Source organism: Lissotriton vulgaris, chromosome 5 (genome assembly GCF_964263255.1).
Source record: "Lissotriton vulgaris chromosome 5, aLisVul1.2, whole genome shotgun sequence".
NCBI lineage: Eukaryota > Metazoa > Chordata > Amphibia > Caudata > Salamandridae > Lissotriton > Lissotriton vulgaris.
In genome coordinates, this window is record NC_141693.1 from 1,979,372,546 (window position 1) to 1,979,378,545 (window position 6,000).

The window sequence follows — 6,000 nt, forward strand, 5'->3', positions numbered from 1 at the left end:
AGAAGAGGGACAACCCTGCCTTGTGCCTCTCTGGATATTAACTGTGGCCGAATAACCTCTATTGACTCTTATCTTGGCCGTCGGATTTATGTATAGCGTCTGTAGAGCCTTTATGAATCCTGGTCCTATACCGTGCCACCTCAAAACATCCCATAAATATCCCCATGAGACCCTATCAAATGCCTTTTCGGCGTCGAGAAACACCGCTGCCATTGGGTCTTCCAGGGTGTCTGCTACGTCAAATGCCGTAATTACCTGCCTAGTATGGTGGGTTGTTCCCTTACCTGGAATAAATCCATGCTGTGAGGGAATAACCAAAGATTCAATTATCTTGGATAATCTTTTTGCCAACATTTTTGAAAACACCTTGACATCGGCGTTCATTAAGGTGATGGGTCGATAGGAGCCTGGGACATCTACCGGTTTGCCTTTTTTTGGGATAACAATGATGTCTGCGCCTCCCCAAGAGTATGGAGCAGTCTCACCCAATTGTGCTAACAACATTAGATTAAACATGTCTGCTAACAAAGAGGACTGGAAGATTTTATAAAATTCAACTGGGATCTGGTCTGGGCCAGCAGCCTTCCCAGATGGCAGTTCCCTCAAAGCCTCGGCTAGTTCATCCACCTTGAATTTCTCTTCCAGCTCTTTTCTGTCTGCCTCCTCCAACTTCGAGGACTCTATCTCCCTCAGATAAGCCCTCATGTCCTCCTCTCTTCCATACCCATCTGATTGATACAATTCCATATAAAACTGCCTAAAAACCTCTCTGATCTGTTCTGCACCCTTAACTTTAGTTCCTTGACCATTTTTGATCTCCTTAATGTCAGCCATCCCATCTCTTTGTCTAGCTCGTACCGCTAAAATATGACCCACTCTCTCGCTAAGTTCATACGCCTTTTCTTTATTGGCTACATACTTCTCCACTGTCTTTTTTGCCATCCCATCCATAACCTCTGCTTTGAGAGCGACTAGCTTTAACAATATCTGCTCAATTGGTGTGTGCGCATGTATAGCCAACATGAGTTCCTCCTCTGCCTCTCTAATTAATTCGTTATCTCTTTCTACTTTTTCCCTCTCTCTTCTTTGTGTACTAATAACATAACTCAGGGTCTCACCTCTTATTCCGGCTTTAAAAGCATCCCACACAATCCCTGGTGATGAAGTACCTCTATTAATTTCCCAGAATTCCTTAATCCATTCAGCCATTCTTTCCCTATACGTTTGGTCCTGGAGAAGCATTCTGTCAAATGTCCATTGCGACGGCTCCTTGTTTCTCCTTTGCCCAAGATTTACAGTTAACACTAACGGACTATGATCTGATATGATCCTTGGTTCTCTTACTATCCTTACACCATCTAACAGCCCTCTTGTGATTAAAAAGTAATCCAGCCTGACTAAGATCTGGTGGGGAGCTGAAAAGAAAGTACTCCCGTCGAGATTCGGATGGCAATGTAACCATGGATCCTCAAGAGAGTTATTCCTTACCATATCCGCTAAGGCCCTGTAAGTTCTCTTTTTCCTCCCCGTGTATTTCCTATTAGGGTCTAAGAAACTACTATCTGAATCATGAATATTCAGGTCGCCACATAAGATAGTAGGCTCAGGCCACTGTGCAAGTTCTGCATCTAGAAATTGGAAAATGTCTGGATCATCTCCAGTAGAGCCATAAACTGAAACAAGCGTAAAGGTTTCTCCCCTAAACGTTAATTCTGCTATAACCCATCTTCCCCATTTATCCTCCAACTTTCTCTTAACAACTGTATCCTGTCTCTTGCCCAAGATCACCACCCCTCTTGTCTTGGTATTCTGGTTAGTTTTTGCTAGAACATTAAAGCCAAGTTGATCAAGTAAGTAGGTCTTAGTGCCCTCAATGTGTGTTTCCTGAAGGCACACTAGATCAGGTTTAAGCGATTTTAACAAAGAAGCAGCTTTTAACCTCTTATTTAACTCATTAAGTCCACAAATGTTTATTGAGACTATTCTACAGGACATTATATTTCATAGTTTTCCCTATTGCGTATTTCCAACTAAGCCAGCAGGATTTAGTAATTATCTTTGGACTTTGATCTTTCCCACACATTTTCTCCCCCCCTTTAACTCGTTTGTGTACCTTACCCCCTACAACTTTTTTTGAATCTTTTTTACCTCTTTCTTCTACACCATGTTTGTGCCCAAGACCAGCGTGTTTGTCTCCCCCCCCCTCACCCTCCCCCCTCCCCCCTTTACCCCCCACCCCTTAGGAACCCCCCCCCCTCACTACAGGCAAATAGGCCAATCCTGGCCTATGTGTAGCCCCCCGTAGTCTGTAGAGTCGCTACTCTCTCCTATCCTGTTATCACCTCTGTCCGGTATTGCCAAATACATTATTTGGCGTTACCATCTTACCATCTTACGGAGTTTTTGGTGGAGTTCTCAAAGGAGACTTTGATGGGGTTCTGGTTCTAGCTCTACTCTCCTTCCCTTTACCAATTTCCGAAATTTCTGCTAAGTATTCTGCTGCTTTTATCTCAGATGTAAACATTTTGGTATAACCTTTCCTGACAACTTTCAACCTTGACGGGAACAACAGATACGCTTCTGCCCCTTGCTTTTGGAAAGGCCCTATCATCTGTCTTAATTTCCACCTTCTTTCCACGGTAACGTGGCAAAAGTCTGGCCTAGAGAAAAAAGAGTTCCCGTCAGCTGTTTTTCTTGAGTCAGGTCTAGCTTTATCAATTATTTCCTGTCTTGCTAAGAAGTTACCCAAAAAAAACAGCATTGCTCTCGGGAGCTCCTTCTCTTGCCCTCCCCGATTTTTCTTTCTGAACAGTGGGTACCTATGCGCTCTTTGCACTTCCACATCCCAGTGCCATTTTGACTCAGGAAAGGCCTCTTCCAAAATCTTAACCACATAACCTCTGGGATCCTGCCCCTCTTTTCCTTCCTCCAGTCCCAAAAGTCTCACATTGTTCCTCCTTTGGCGATTTTCAAAGCTTTCTAGCTTCCACTGGAGATCTTCAACCACCTTCTCTTGATCCGTTTTAAAAGTCTGCCAATCTGTCACTTCGTCTTCCACCCTGCTTGTCCTTTCCTCAACTTGCGAGACTCTTTCCTCAACCTCTTCCTGCTTTTTACTTACTTTCCTTAGTGATGCTTGTAGTTTTTTTGTGTCTCTTTTTGCCCTTCTACTCTCCATTCTTGCCTCCTTCTGCATCTGTTTCAAGGTCCCAAACAGCATTTCGAGGGTTACATTTTGGTTATTCTGTCTCCCCTCCTTCTCCCCTCCTTCCTGCTCATTTTCTTTGTAGGTCTCTGAAGTAGCGGAGTAGTCCCATGATAATTTCTTAGTCATGCTACTCCTTGATCCTCTTCCGTTTCTTTTTTTAACACCCACAGCTCCTTTTCTCTTTTTCGTCACCAATTCACTAGAGCCCTTGCTAGTATCTGAATCAGAAGTGCGTTCAGTGCCACTATCCTCTTCCTCTGATTCCTGCTCACTAGCATTTGATGAGTCCGAGCCCTCATAGACCGAAAAAAACTCAGGAGAGCCTCCCCTCATACTTCTATCTGTGCTTTTATTATTTCTGCCCGTGTCTTGATCCAAATGTAGCCCATACTGCTCCGTTAAGCTCTGCGTACTGCCCCAGCTTGACTCAGTGCCCTGCAAATGTTTGTTATGTGGCCCTGCCTCCACTGACAAGAGAGCGTCTAGCATCTGCATATTATTTTGCTTCTCTAGCTGTTTAGAAGCAATGTCAATATCAGTGTCGTAGTCAGTGTTCTTACCAGCCTCCTTGTTTGCCTCCTTGTCTCCCGCGACTTCTGCAGCTTCTGCGAGCCGCTCTGCTTGCATCGCGCCGTCTCCTGCACTGCTCGACGGTTGCCTGGCAACCAGGCCTCCGACGCTTGCGTCCTCGCGGTCCGTTGATTCTGCTTCCGCATTCACCTCGCATCTGTCTCCCTGGAAGCCGGCAGCCGCCAGCGGCTTCCCATCCAGCCGTTCCTTTTGATGTGGATCGTCTACCTGGATCTCTATCCGTGGGACAGATGAAGAAGCCCTCGGGGTAAAAGACTCTGGTAAGGTCGCTTGCCGCTTCTGATCTTTTATAATCGTCAGCGCTGTTTGCGCGCGCTGAGCTTTTCCATCCAGTGCTGTTTCCCTCGTCGATTTGTTCATCGCTGATCGAGTCTCCGGACCTGCTTCAGATTTCTTCTCTTGTTTTTCCGCTTTCTTTGCTGCTGCACTCTTCCAACTCCGATTAGGAGGTTCCGCTGCCTTTTTCAAAGAGGTTGTTTTTGGGATTGCCCCCTCTCTCACCGCAACGACTGAAGTTTTAATCGGTCCTGCAGATGCTAGTTTGTCTCTGTCCGCCTTGAATCTTTGGGACATCTTCAAGGGCACTTTCACGCTGCTTATCAAACTTCTCCAGCAGTTCAGCCAATTTATCACCTTCCTTGTCACCTTCTTTTTTGGGAAGCCTCCCGGCCAGCCTGGGTTAAGTGTATTAAGTGTATCCACCGTACCACGATAGATCAGGTTAGCCAGACCCCACATCCCTAGGTTCACCAGCACTCCATCATCCTAGGACAGGAGAGAGTAAAAATGCGACTGCTCTCTACAGAGCTACGGCGGCCATCTTGCCCCCCACCGGTGTTCTCGGGACTTCTGAGAATTTCCTAATTGACACGGGAGCAATGAATAGTTCTGTTGCTCGAATATTGGTTCCAGGGGCGGCTCTGTCCGGGCAGAATAATGTCTCAGTGGGATTCTCGGGAGTCCCGGTTGTCAGTCCCATCTCCAAACCTCTCCCCTTCACGATCGGTCCCGCCACTATTGACACTCCTCTTTTACTGACCTCACATTGTGGGGAGTACCTTCTGGGCTTGGATATGTTAAAGAAACTGAACGCGACAATACATTGCTCTGCTGACGGGGTTTATTTAACAATACAACCCTACGTGGACCACATGAAACAATGTTTCGCTAAAAATGAACCCCTTCCCCCAGAGTTTGATGGCATCCCCGCAACTCTTTGGGCGACAGGGGATGCTGATGTGGGTAAGTTGGATATTCCCCCGGTTCACATTACACTGAAACAAGGCGCGAAAATGCCGCGCATCCCGCAGTACAAAATAGCACCGGCGGGAGAACAGGCTTTGCTGTCCATTATCCAAGATCTAATCGACAAAGGGGTGGTGGAAGAAACGGCTGCCAATGTTTGCAATAGCCCGATCCTCCCGATTTTGAAAAAGAATTCCGATTCTGGTGAACAGGGCCATTGCGCTGCTTACCGTTTTGTGATCGACCTTAGAGCTGTTAACAAAATCGTGGTACCACAGTATCCTGTGGTGACAGACATCACCACAATTCTCACGATTATTCCGCCGACTGCGCAGTACTTTTCGGTCATAGACCTGAAAAACGCCTTCTTCAGCATCCCTATTCATCCTGATAGCAGACAGATCTTCGGATTCTCGTTATCTGGACGAAGCTTCCGCTTCTGTCGCGCACCTCAAGGCTATACTGAAAGTCCGAGCATATATAGCCAAGCCCTTAAGGCTTTACTGGACGATCTGGACTTGCCAGAAGGCAATGTCCTGTTGCAATATGTGGATGACTTGCTCATTGCCTCGGATACGGAAGAAGGATGCAAAACAGCCACTGTTAAATTGTTGCACCATTTGGCTGCTAAAGGGAACAAGGTATCACTGTCTAAATTCCAATACTGTCGACAGGAGGTGACCTACCTCGGTCATCTACTATCGAAGTGTGGTATTGGGTTCCCAAGGCCTACATGCTCCGCAGAAATACCCACTTACACCAAAGAACTGTTGGCACGGAAACTGAAAAGTACAAAAGACAAGTTTATTAAGACCCCATGGGGTGGTGGTACATTCCTACAGCACCCTTCGGCAATGCAAGAAGTATCACCCCGAACGTTGGTGCGAATCCTTCTTTTATACATTTGTACAGGTAATAAAAGATAGGCAGTACAAGGTTACAGAGCTTTATGTACA